Genomic DNA, 14,153 nt, shown 5'->3' with positions numbered 1-14,153 from the left:
CCCGTTTCAGCTTTTTTTGTTCCTAGTGAATACAACCCTGATGACTATCAACCAAACACACTCTGCCTTTTGGTTTGAAAAACAACTAGACCGCAGTCAATGATCAGAGACAGAGCTGTGCTACTATTCTTTTTTATGAAACTACCAGCATTTTACAGGATTGTTACTGTATTTGATTTATACTGGCAGAATTGACATTTTAGTCATTTAGCAGACGCTCTTATCCAGAGCGACTTACAGGAGCAATTAGGGTTAAGTGCCTTGCTTAAGGGCACATCGACAGATTTTTCACCTAGTCGGCTTGGGGATTAGAACCAGCGACCTTTCGGTTACTGGCACAACGCTCTTACCCACTAAGCTACTTGCCACCCAAACCTATTTTTGTGCATTTCAACTGTGTAAATTATATATTTCTTAATTCCATTATTTTACGTGTGTGTATTGTTGTGAATTGTTAGATATTACTGCACTGTTGGAGCTAGGAACACAAGCATTTCGCTACACCCGCAATAAAATCTGTTAAATATGTGTATGCGACCAATAAATGGGTGTTGTGTTCTTCCAATCTATCTTGCATGTTGGGGGGTCTTACCCTTTTCATTTGTAATACATTCTATCTTGCATGTTGGGGGGTCTTACCCTTTTCATTTGTAATACATTGGGGTATGCATCTATCAATGCTTACAGTGGGGGGGAAAGTATTTAGTCAGCCACCAATTGTGGAAGTTCTCCCACTTAAAAAGATGAGAGAGGCCTGTAATTTTCATCATAGGTACACGTCAACTATGACAGACAAATTGAGAGAAAAATAATCCAGAAAATCACATTGTAGGATTTTTAATGAATTTATTTGCAAATTATGGTGGAAAATAAGTATTTGGTCACCTACAAACAAGCAAGATTTCTGGCTCTCACAGACCTGTAACTTCTTCTTTAAGAGGCTCCTCTGTCCTCCACTCGTTACCTGTATTAATGGCACCTGTTTGAACTTGTTATCAGTATAAAAGACACCTGTCCACAACCTCAAACAGTCACACTCCAAACTCCACTATGGCCAAGACCAAAGAGCTGTCAAAGGACACCAGAAACAAAATTGTAGACCTGCACCAGGCTGGGAAGACTGAAGAAATCAACTGTGGGAGCAATTATTAGGAAATGGAAGACATACAAGACCACTGATAATCTCCCTCGATCTGGGGCTCCACGCAAGATCTCACCCCGTGGGGTCAAAATGATCACAAGAACGGTGAGCAAAAATCCCAGAACCACACGGGGGGACCTAGTGAATGACCTGCAGAGAGCTGGGACCAAAGTAACAAAGCCTACCATCAGTAACACACTACGCCGCCAGGGACTCAAATCCTGCAGTGCCAGACGTGTCCCCCTGCTTAAGCCAGTACATGTCCAGGCCCGTCTGAAGTTTGCTAGAGTGCATTTGGATGATCCAGAAGAGGATTGGGAGAATGTCATATGGTCAGATGAAACCAAAATATAACTTTTTGGTAAAAACTCAACTTGTCGTGTTTGGAGGACAAAGAATGCTGAGTTGCATCCAAAGAACACCATACCTACTGTGAAGCATGGGGGTGGAAACATCATGCTTTGGGGCTGTTTTTTCTGCAAAGGGACCAGGACGACTGATCCGTGTAAAGGAAAGAATGAATGGGGCCATGTATCGTGAGATTTTGAGTGAAAACCTCCTTCCATCAGCAAGGGCATTGAAGATGAAACGTGGCTGGGTCTTTCAGCATGACAATGATCCAAAACACACCGCCCGGCAACGAAGGAGTGGCTTCGTAAGAAGCATTTCAAGGTCCTGGAGTGGCCTAGCCAGTCTCCAGATCTCAACCCCATAGAAAATCTTTGGAGGAAGTTGAAAGTCTGTGTTGCCCAGCGACAGCCCCAAAACATCACTGCTCTAGAGGAGATCTCCATTGAGGAATGGGCCAAAATACCAGCAACGTTTGACCTGTGTCATTGCCAACAAAGGGTATATAACAAAGTATTGAGAAACTTTTGTTATTGACCAAATACTTATTTTCCACCATAATTTGCAAATAAATTCATAAAAAATCCTACAATGTGATTTTCTGGATTTTTTTCTTCTCATTTTGTCTGTCATAGTTGACGTGTACCTATGATGAAAATTACAGGCCACTCTCATCTTTTTAAGTGGGAGAACTTGCACAATTGGTGGCTGACTAAATACTTTTTTTCCCCACTGTAACTGCAAGGATCATTCCATTCCACCTTGTGAAAATTATTGGGTGTTAGTTTGCTTTTACCTAAGTAGGCCAACCTGCAGAGGTCACTGTAAGAGCACTTTCGATTTTTGACATTCGGCACCACTGTCTTGCCTGACGACTCAAACTAAATCCTTCCGCTGCTCTGTCGAGAATAAACTAACGTCCGTGGGCGTGGCGTTATGTTTGGCCAGAACAAGGAGTGTTGGTGGGAGAGACTATAAGGACACAGTTGATGCTAAAACCAACTAGCCAAAACCAATTCTAAAATTAAATATCGGTTTGGGCGTCAGGCGTGTCCTTATATTATTTTCCAGTGTGGGTAGCCAGGCAAACCACTCAACACTGGATTGGTGCAGCTATGGACAAATTGGCGCCATTTTGAATCAGAGAGGAGGATCACAGTGGTAGAGGGAAAGACGATTGGCTACAATTCATCAAATAAGGTAGTATTTAATTAAAACCCGATTAATAATGAGTATTGTATTCCAACAAGGCATGAAGTCGATGTTGTACTGCAACGAAGAGACGACAGATTAATTGAAATTGCTAGCTATGATTCAAAGGAATGATTTGTAATGCATTTGTCATTGCGGTGGCTAGCCCTAGCTTGCTTGCGCCCACACTGTCCAGACAGATAGCGTGTGTCACTGCAGTGTTATTATTGAAGTGCTTCAGATTTGCCAGCTATACAACGCAGTCATTGAAGCGTAACTAGCAGCTAACTAGCTGAATAAGAATAGTCCAGTCAATGGTATGGCGTTTGTCTAACCATAAGAATCCGACTAGACGTTAATTACGTCTCTCTAGAGTTGGAACGGTGCGATGTCAGAATGTGGACACCGCTAAGACTGCACGAGATACAGTATCTATTGCTTGGAAAATGTACCTCAATCCAGGGATGGGAACTGTGGCGTAGAGAAGTTTCGCGGCCCCCCGCAAAGTCCAAGCAAAGCCCCCCTTTTTATTGTTTTTTTTCTTCCATGGGCCAGAGAGAAATGTGCGGTATTATAGCTAATCTCATGCTATTTTACGCATTTTGCCATGAGGCTGAGAGAAAATGTTGCTGTTTTAGAGCTCAGGGATTCTTGAAAGACAGGACAATCATCTTTTTCCCCCACGTATTTGTCTTAATATTTAGGGCATTCACTCACTGCTCTTGAATGTAGTAGTTAAATACCAGTCAATTCAAGAGGGTGCTACTAAATGAATGTCTTAACCTATTTTTCTTTAGTCTATGTCATTATGAATCACTTACCATTAATCATAACATTTGTTCTCTACAGTATTACAACCTTAATATTCTTGTACTTAACAGTGTTGATTAAATAAGAACGCAGTGGGGTAAAATACTTAAGTAAAAATACTTTAAAGTACTACTTAAGTATTTTTTTGGGGTATCTGTACTTTACTATTTATATCTTAGAAAACTTTTACTTCACTACATTCCTTAAGAAAATTATGTACTTTTTATGTACTTTTTACTCCATACATTTTCCCTGACACCCACAAGTACTCATTACATTTTAAATGCTAAGCAGAACAGTAAATAAAAATAAAACAATTGTGGGATCTGGTTTGCTTAATACAAGGAATTTGAAATTATTTATAGTTTTACTTTTGATACTTAAGTATATTTAAAAACCAAATACTTTTAGACTTTTACTCAAGTAGTATTTTACTGGGTGACTTAAATTTTTACTTAAGTCATTTTCTATTAAGGTATCTTTACTTTTACTCAAGTATGACAATTGGGTACTTTTTCTCCCACTGCAACAACGTTAGTTTGTTGTGACCGTTGCTAGTGTAGCTAGCAGCACTTGGATGTATCTCTTCCATATTTCGACGTTGGGAGGTGGTAACATTAGGAGGCATTTCCGCGCTTTGGACCAATCAAAATCAACTTGATACTCTTGGCATCTCCAGATCCTCTAACCCCATTTAATCAATGTTGAGAGGGGCTGTTTCTATGGCAATTTAAAGGAGAAGACTGAAATTCACAATCAAAACAAGACACATTTTCTCTGGGATGGTAGATATTGAAATTCAGTCTGTTAACTTTGTTATTCCGTGGATTTCATTAAAAAAAAAGCTCATGTTATCACGCACGAACCTGCAGCCACAAGCTAGCTTGTCAGTTGACGTTTGAGGTTGGCGCCATTCTGCCCACTTTTTGACCATGGTCGTATTGACATTCTATTCACTCTGATCATGCTAAATTCTCTGAGTAAATACTCAAACTTTGGAACTATACTGAACAAAAATATAAACGCAACATGTAAAGTGTTGGTCCCATGTTTCATGAGCTGAAATATAAGATCCCCTTACTTCTCTCAGATTTGGTGCACAAATGTATTTACATCCCTATGAGCGAGCATTCCTCCTTTGACGAGATAATCCATCCACCTGACAGGCGTGGCATATCAAGAAGCTGATTAAACAGCATGATCATTACACAGGTGCACCTTGGGCTGGGGACAATAAAAGGACACTCTAAAATGTGCAGTTTTGTCACACAACACAGATGTCTCAAGGTTTCAGGGAGCGTGCAATTGGCATGCTGACTGCAGGAATGTCCAACAGAGCTGTTGCCAGAAATGTGAATGTTCATTTCTGTACCATAAGCCGACTCCAACGTCGTTATAGAGAATTTGGCAGTACATACAGCAGGCCACGTGTAACCACACCAGCCCAGGACTTCCACATCCGGCTACTTCACATGCAAGATCGTCTGAGGAGGGGGAGGAGTATTTCTGTCAGTCATAAAGCCCTTTTTGTGGGGAAAAACCTCATTCTGATTGGGTGGACCTGGCTCCCAAGTGGGTGGGCCTATGCCCTCCCAAGCCCACCCATGGCTGCGCCCCTGCCCAGCCATGTGAAATCCATAGATTAGGGCCTAATTTATTTATTTCAATTGACTGATTTCCTTCTATAAACTGTAACTCAGTAAAATCTTTGTTGCATGTTGCGTTTATATTTTTGTTTAGTGTATATATATGGTAGAGACATAGGGTTTGGACTACTGTTTTTCTGGTGCAGTTCTCTATTGAATGAACATATTTTCATAAACATTGAATTAAATAATAATTTTATGGATGAACACCCATTAACAACATTTGAAATATTTTGATAGACCAAAGTATCAGCAATCACACCATGTAAAGGAACAACCTAACTTAATTTTGTTCATAAAATGTAACTAATTGGATTTATTTCAACTCCGTCACACCATAAAAGGCATTTGATTTTTCAATTATTGTCCAAGTGTTTAAAGGCCCTGATTGTTTAATTCTATTATTTGATTATTCAAATATGTAATACAAATCTCCAATCTACTTTTTGTTTTGTTTTATAGCACTATTAAATACTCCAGGGCTAATTTCATTAGCATTTTGGCATGTTTTTCTAGATTTAGAACATAAAACATTTATAAAGCAAACATTATCCCTTAGGTCTAGCACAGCAAATACTTCAATTGTTTAAGCATATGTTGCAGAACAGTGATTACAAATAGTTTTTCGAGATGTTGCCCAAAAAATATTGACTCCATCAGTGACTGAGTTGACAAGCCACTGAAGGAGTTGACAACAGATACTCAAAACAGACATTAAAATAAAAGTTCGAAACAAACATTTGGAAATATGAAAAATTATTTATTTGAAAATACCCAATAAAAACAACCATTCTATCAGATCTTTCAGCACTGCCTGGGTTCATATTAGACAGAAATCTGACTGAGGTGATGTTTCAGAGTTGACAAAAATAGTGTTCTTCTTTTTAATTCAAGAGGTATACAATTTATACTGAACAAAAATATAAACGAAAAATGCAGCAATTTCAAAGATTGAACTGAGTTACAGTTCATATAAGGAAATCAGTCAATTGAAATAAATAAATTAGGCCCTAATCTATGGATTTCACATGACTGGGAATACAGATATGCATCTGTTGGTCACAGATACCTTAAAAATAGGTAGGGGCATGGATCATAACCAGTCAGTATCTGGTGTGACCTCCATTTGCCTCATGCAGCGCGACAGATCTCCTTCGCATGGAGTTGATCAGGCTGTTGATTGTGGCCTGTGGAATGTTGTCCCACTCCTCTTCAATGGCTGTGTGGAGTTGCTGGATATTGGCGGGAACTGGAACACACTGTCGTACGCGTCGATCCAGACCATCCCAAACATGCTCAATGGGTGACATGTCTGGTGAGTATGCAGGCCATGGAAGTACTGGGAAATGTTCAGCTTCCAGGCATTGTGTAGAGATCCTTACGACATAGGGCCATGCAGTATCATGCTGAAACATGAGGTGATGGCGGCGGATAAATGGCACAACAATTGACCTCAGGATCTCGTCACGGTATCTCTGCATTCAAATTGCCATCGATAAAATGCAATTGTGTTCGTTGTCTGTAGCTTATGCCTGCCCATACCATAAACCCACCGCCACCATGGGGCACTGTTCACAACGTTGACATCAGCAAACTGCTCGCCCATACAATGCAATACACGTGGTCTGCGGTTGTGAGGCCCGTTGGACGTACTGCCAAATTCTCTAAAATGACGTTGGAGGAGGCTTATGGTAGAGACATTTACATTAAATTATCTGGCAACAGCTCTGGTGGACATTCCTGCAGTCAGCATACTAGTTGCACGCCCCCTCAAAACTTGAGACATCTGTGGCGTTGTGTGACAAAACTGCACATTTTAGAGTGGCCTTTTACTGTCCCCAGCACAAGGTGCACCTATGTAATGATCATGCTGTTTAATCAGCTTCTTGATATGCCACACCTGTCAGGTGGATGGATTATCTTGGCAAAGGAGAAATGCTCACTAACAAGGATGTAAAAAATTTGTGCACAAAATTGTAGAGAAATAAGATTTTTGTGCGTGTGGAACATTTCTGGGATCTTTTATTTCAGCTCATGAAACATGGGACCAACACTTTACATGTTGCGTTGATATTTGTGTTCAGTGTAGTTTTTCCTCAGTTGCTTTATGACTCTAAAACCGAATTAAATTTAACATTTTGTCAGACATATGGAGCTGACAGTTTATGGTTGTGACCATGGTGATTCCAATATTGTTTGTAGAGAGCTTTACAGACCATGAGTGGTTTTGTTGCACTACATGTAATGAGGAGATGAATAAGGGGTCCTTATAGTATAGCTGACTCTGTTAATTCTAGGGATCGGGGTTTGAAATAATTTCATTATTCAAATAGTATCATACATTTTTGTTGGATATCCCGATATTCTAAATACATGGTCATTTGGTATATATATATATATATATAAATATATATATATATATATTTTGTTACCCCTTTTTTTTCTCCCCAATTTCGTGATATCCAATTGGTAGTTACAGTCTTGTCAGTATGGGAGTTGCAGCGATGGGACTCGGGAGATGCGAAGGTCGAGAGCCATGCATCCTCCGAAACACAACCCGCCAAGCCGCACTGCTTCTTGACACACTTCTCGCTTTACCCGGAAGCCAGCCGCACCAATGTGTCGGAGGAAACCCCGTACAGCTGGCGACCTGAAGTCAGCGTGCATGCACCCGGCCGCCACAAGGAGTCGCTAGAGCGCGATGGGACAAGGACATCCCAGCCTGCCAAACCCGCCCCTAACCCGGACGACGCTGGGCCAATTGTGCGCCGTCTCATGGGTCTCTCGCCCAGCTGCGACACAGCCCGGGATCGAACCTATATGTGTTTTTTTTTAAACATACGTTTTTAACCTGAAGCCACATCTGGCACATGCTGCGCTTTCTCCCCAACCCCATTCAGATAAAACAGCAGCCTACCTGCTGGTTATAGCCTACTGCATCTCATTTCGCTAACTTTTAATTCAGTCATTTTATTACATCTTGCATTGCATTAGTGAACCCTCACTCCACTTGCTACACATTAGGCCTCTTTGCCGCTTTCGCTTTGATTGTCCAACATAGACAACAAGCTACACATCTGAAGGTTACCAGGTCGGCTACCGGTCTTTTCAAGGGGGCGCACTGTGCACGTCATAAAAACTACATTGAAAAGTTTGTTTTATTAAATGAATTGTTTGAAATGTCATGGATATGTAGATTTAATTTAGAAAAAGCCTTTTCAGTGTTAAAATATACCTATTATAAATAAATAAAAAATAGTCACAAGTATTTGAATACTAACATCCGTTCGAATATTTGAATAACCGTGCACATCCCTAGCTCATTCCTGATTTTAATTTCACTAGCTCATTCCTGATTTAATTTAGGATTTTAGACAAATCTGATGGAGTTGACCATCTCCGGTCACATCTTTTAGGAATCACAGTTTTGAGAGATGGAGCTGTAACTTAGTCCTAATTATACCATTATCCCAACTGACAAATCGAGAAGATTGAAATACTGCTCGTTTTTTATGAAACAACCTTTTTCATCACCTCAGTCAGATGCTTATAGCAACTTATTGGGTTCCTTGAAAATGCGAAGCCTAGCGTTGTCACAGAACAATGAACCAGATGTTTCACCGGATGTATAAATCTGAAGCATCCAATTTGCATTTCCACTCACCACCAAATATGGTGATGAGAGGAAGCCCAGTGGCCGGCAGTGGGAGAAGATGGATTTTGGGCGACATTATGCAGAATTTTTTTTTATCAAGGAAACATTTGATCTTAATACAGTTTTCTGTTCCCCAAACTAGAATCGGTTACGAACAGAGTGGAATAAGTTTAGTAGACTTTACCCTTTGCCAAAGTTTCAAAAAATGGTGTCGTTAAGGAGTGCAAGGGCGAATGAAGTTATTGCAAACGCGCACTTCAGAGTAGGTGTTCCCTAACGGAAATATGCAAATACATGCTAGAACGCGCCAATAGGATCTCGCTAGCTCATGCTTGGCTCTGCCCACCTCCTTGCTTGTTCTGTCCACTATGATTAATTTGCTTCCATTGGAAACGACAGGCTGTGGTTTGTCTCGTGTTAGCGTTGTGGTGAGTAGCTACCGGAAGTTTTTTTCAAATCCAATGGGTTGCTTTAGCATGCTGATGAAAATGGCAGTATTTCAATCTTGTCCATGTGATATTGTTACATACAAGGATAAACCATGACATTTAAAATAATTTAATAAAACAACATACTTTTCAATGTCGTTTTTGAGGTGTGCCCCAAAAAAAGACCGGCAGCCGACCGGTAGCCTTCGTGTGTAGCTTGCTTATGTTGGCTGTTGTTTTATTTGAATGGGGTTGGGGAGAAAGCGCATCATGTGGTCTCAAGAATTAGCCTAGCTTTCTCTAGGCTACTCCAGTCAAGACAGGCACTGTTCTATGGGATGATAAATAACATTTTGGCTGCTACATGTTAGCTAATCTTGGCTGTAGCTGAGTTGCCTTGGTTACTGCATCTCTCTCTCTCACTCAGTCTGCTCACTCCCATCTCACTGGACCCTCAGCAGCTGCAGCAATAGAGCGCCAGCCTCTTGCGCAGCAGTGCTCAGGTTAAAAACTATGTTTTTCAAATATCCAAAAACAATTCATGATACTATTCCAATAGTGAAATTCTTTCAAACCCCTGTCCCTATAGCTAATTAGGACAAGTGTTAATGTTTAGAGCAAGGGTCTGGGCTCTCAAAAAAACTATTGTCAATAAGCGCTAAAGCAGTTAGCGTCTATGAATGGGGTAGGCTGTGTTTGTCTAGCTAGTCAGCTTGCCCCTATCCTTTTAGTCTTTCACTGCCAGGCAGCTTCATCTGTAATGTTACAGTCAAGTTTGGTTTAGAATATCTGTTTTGGATCCTTTTCAGTAAACTGCATAGACACATTAGTCATCATAAACATGTCAGTTTTAAGATTAGCAGCTCTTTCATTAGCCGACTAAACTCAACTCCACGATTTACGATGGAGTTGAGCGGCGACTAGTGTGGGCGGACTGGAACTCCGACGTCACATAAAAATAATTTAAGCACCCAAATAATAGCCTGCATTTACACAGGACAGTGGGCTAACTGCATGGTACCAAAATATATAAATAATCTTTATATTAGTCCATGATCCAGGGGGCTCTGTCGGGCTTACTATGATGTCTCATAGTGATTTATTTGAAGGTCTATGACCCTAGAGTTGGAAAATGTGTGATCGCAATGCAGCAAAGGCAGCTTTCTGTGTGTTATCATTCATCTCCCCATCCTATAAATTTTTCCCATAGGGATTTTATCCTATGACAAACAATCTCAGTATACAAGTTATTGCTCACTTATACCCTTTAATCATATATAATTGGAAAGCTATTTTTTTAAAATGTTCAGGTCAACAGAACTTTGACCTCTAGGGTACATATCAGAATTACCTGTATAAATTGATTTTAAAAAGGAAACCCTGATAGGCCTACATTTTAAACTTTGTTTGATAAGTGGTTATGAAATTATATATATACACTACATGACCAAAAGTATCTGGACATCTGCTCGTCAAACATCTCATTCCAAAATCATTAGCATTAATATGGAGTTGGTCCCCCCACTCTTCTGGGAATTGAGATTTGTGTGGAAGAACTTCATTGGCCTGCACAGAGCCCTGACCTCAACCCCATCAAACACCTTTGGGATCAATTGGAACGCCGACTGCGAGCCAGGCCTAATCGCCCAACATCAGTGCCCGACCTCACTAATGCTCGTGGCTGAATGGAAGCAAGTCCCCGCAGCAATCTTCCAACATCTAGTGGAAAGCCTTCCCAGAAGAGTGGAGGCTGTTATAGCATCAAAGGGGGGACCGACTCCATATTAATGCCCATGATTTTGGAATGAGATGTTAGACGAGCAGGTGTCTACATACTTTTGGTCATGTAGTGTATTTGGTGTAGGGCTGACCCCATTTAGTCAACTGGATGATTGTTTTGCCGATAGACTGTTGGTAGACCAAGATGTCTTTAGTCAAGCAGTAGCAGAAAATATACAATACCAGTCAAAAGTTTGGACACACCATTCAAGGGTTTTTCTTAATTTTTTACAATGTTTTACATTGTAGAATAATAGTGAAGACATCAAAACTATGAAATAACACATATGGAATCATGTTGTAACCAAAAAAGTGTTAAACAAATCAAAACATTTTTTATATTTGAGATTCCTCAAATAGCCACCCTTTGCCTTGATAACAGCTTTTCACACTCTTGGCATTCTCTCAACCAGCTTCATGAAGTAGTCACCTGGAATGCATTTCAATTAACAGGTGTGCATTGTTAAAAGTTAATTTGTGGAATTTCTTTTGTTCTTAATGCGTTTGAGCCAATCAGTTGTGTTGTGACAAGGTAGTATACAGAATATAGCCCTATGTGGTAAAATACCAAGTCCATATTATGGCAAGAACAGCTCAAATAAGCAAAGAGAAACAACAGTCCATCATTACTTTAAGACATGAAGGTCAGTCAATACGGAACATTTCAAGAACTTTGAAAGTTTCTTCAAGTGCAGTCGCAAAAACCATCAAGCGCTATGATGAAACTGGCTCTCATGAGGAACGGCACATACATTTTACTTTGGTCTGGAGTCCAAATTTTGAGATTTTTGATTCCAACCGGCGTGTCTTTGTGAGACGCGGTGTGGGTGAACGGATAACCTCTGCATGTGTATTTCCCACCGTAAAGCATGGAGGAGGAGGTGTTATGATGTGGGGGTGCTTTGCTAGTGACACTGTCTGTGATTTATTTAGAATTCAAGGCACACTTAACCAGCATGGCTACCACAGGATTCTGCAGCGATACACCCTCCCATCTGTAATAAAGGCTTTAGAACAGCCTCTCTGGTATTATTTAGTGTTGTTTACACTGTTCCAAATGGTCAGAAAAATAATAATAATAATATCCCTCCATTTTCTTCATCTCCTTATTGTTATTATTACTATTATTATTAAGATCATCATTATAATGAGAAGTAATGTCATTATCATTAGTAGGAATAGTATAGCGGTCCTGTATAACCACCATCGAGCTGTAGGCCTAAGAGCGAATCCTGTTTAGTCTTAATACCGTAACTTACTTAGGCCTATATTTCAATAGTTATATACGCTCTTGCATCAATCATTCATTCGTTCATGTCATCACACAGCATACAAGTCATTCATGATTTGAAATGCAATCAAGCATTTTAGTTTTAAAATAAAATAACAAAGCAAACCTTTGAATAATTAGCGTAAACAAGAAATAAACGGATCAATTTCAGGAATTGCATTCACAAATTAATGATTTAGTATTTGCTGAAATAAAGGCTTTACAAAACAAAAAAAAACGTTACAACAGACTCTGGTAAGCTTATAATTTATTTAGTGTTGTTTACATTGTTCCAAACAGCCAGAAAAAATGTATTGTAATCTAACAGCACCTGTTTAGCACACATAATATGCACGCAGTGCTTGCTCCTTACCTTCTTTTTCTTGGTCTCCATTATTTTCCACAACTAGTCAAATTCATTCCACACTGACTTCCCCTTTACCTCCTGAGCAACCAGTAAACATTCCCCCATTTCAAGTTTATATGTCACGTCCTCTGCATCCATTTTGCTGTCATGTGTACAGTGTTTGGAGTTTGTTATAACCAATTTATTGATGTGATTATGATATGCTATAGGTCAGGCACTATTGGTCACGTGCATGCGATGCATACATGTGGCACGTAAGGAGAGCAGTGGTTGGAAGAATAGGGAATGTTTTTCCTAAACAAATTAAGGATTTCGGTAACATAACTTTTCAGTCAGAAATGGCTGTAGTTATGTTGCAGCTTCAGCAACACGGACAGCGCAATAAACACTAATGTTCTGTGGTGGTTGCTGCAGCAGGGAAGAGAGCGAGACAACGGATGCTAGTCACACAGTCACTTGCTGTCTTTTTTTTTGCACAGCGCATAAAGTCTGAGCCTGGCCCGACACAATCAAATAAGTTGCTGTCAGACTCCCTTCGGTCATTTGTGTGTCTTAATTGTTTCATCAAACATTGCGCTTAAAGCATCAGACAAGCTCAGTGCATATAGTTGATTTGCTTAAAACATAGAATGTGTCTGTACAGTGCATTCGGAAAGTATTCAGACCCCTTCACTTTACAGCCGTATTCTAAAATGGATTAAATAGTTTAATCTACACACAATACCCCATAATGACGAAGCAAAAACTGTTTATTTTTTATTTTTGTCTCACCTGTATTTGGGGAGTTTCTCCCATTCTTCTCTGCATATCCTCTCAAGCTCTGTCAGGTTGGAAGTCCTAATTGGTGGAGTGCTGCAGAGATGGTTGTCTTTCTGGAAGGTTCTCCCATCTCCAGAGGAACTCTGGAGCTCTGTCAGAGTGACCATCGGGTTCTTGGTTACCTCCCTGACCAAGGCTCTTCTCCCCCGATTGCTCAGTTTGGCTGGACGGCCAGCTCTAGGAAGAGTCTTGGGGGTTGCACATTTCTTCCATTTAAGAATGATGGATACCACTGTGTCCTTGGGGACCTTCAATGGTCCAATTTTGTCTCAAGGCTCTACGGACAATTCCTTCAACCTCATGGCTTGGTTTTTGCTCTGACATGCACTTTCAACTGTGGGACCTTTATATAGACAGGTGTGTGCCTTTCCAAATCATGTCAAATCAATTGAATTTACCACAGGTGGACAATCAAGTTGTAGAAACATCTCAAGTTTGATCAATGGAAAGAGGATGCACCTGAGCTCAATTTCGAGTCTCATAGCAAAGGGTCTGAATACTTATGTAAATAAGGTATTTCAGTTTTTTATTTGTAATAAATTAGCAAATATTGGGGTATTGTGTGTAGACAGATGAGGAACATTTTTCATTCAATCCATTTTAGAATAATGCTGTGTAACATAACAACATTTGGAAAAAGTGAAGACGTCTGAATACTTTCTGAATGCACTGTATATGAAAAAATACATGTTTTCAAAT

General features: G+C 40.0%; 1 protein-coding gene across 4 annotated transcripts in view; it reads left to right on the top strand.

Moving 5' to 3' along the window:
• The first annotated feature begins 2,424 nt into the window (after positions 1–2,424).
• Positions 2,425–14,153, top strand: part of pds5b (PDS5 cohesin associated factor B) — an 86,020-nt gene continuing 74,291 nt past the window's right edge. For all 4 annotated transcript variants that reach the window (XR_006658211.1, XM_041874303.2, XM_041874294.2 and 1 more), the window contains exon 1: positions 2,425–2,689. The gene's annotated coding sequence lies outside the window, so the exon portion shown is untranslated. The remainder of the gene's footprint in view (positions 2,690–14,153) is intronic.

This window comes from Coregonus clupeaformis, chromosome 5, assembly GCF_020615455.1.
Source record: "Coregonus clupeaformis isolate EN_2021a chromosome 5, ASM2061545v1, whole genome shotgun sequence".
Classification (NCBI taxonomy): Eukaryota; Metazoa; Chordata; class Actinopteri; order Salmoniformes; family Salmonidae; genus Coregonus; species Coregonus clupeaformis.
The sequence above is the reverse complement of the archived record's forward strand: the minus strand, read 5'-3'. Positions and strand labels throughout refer to the sequence as shown.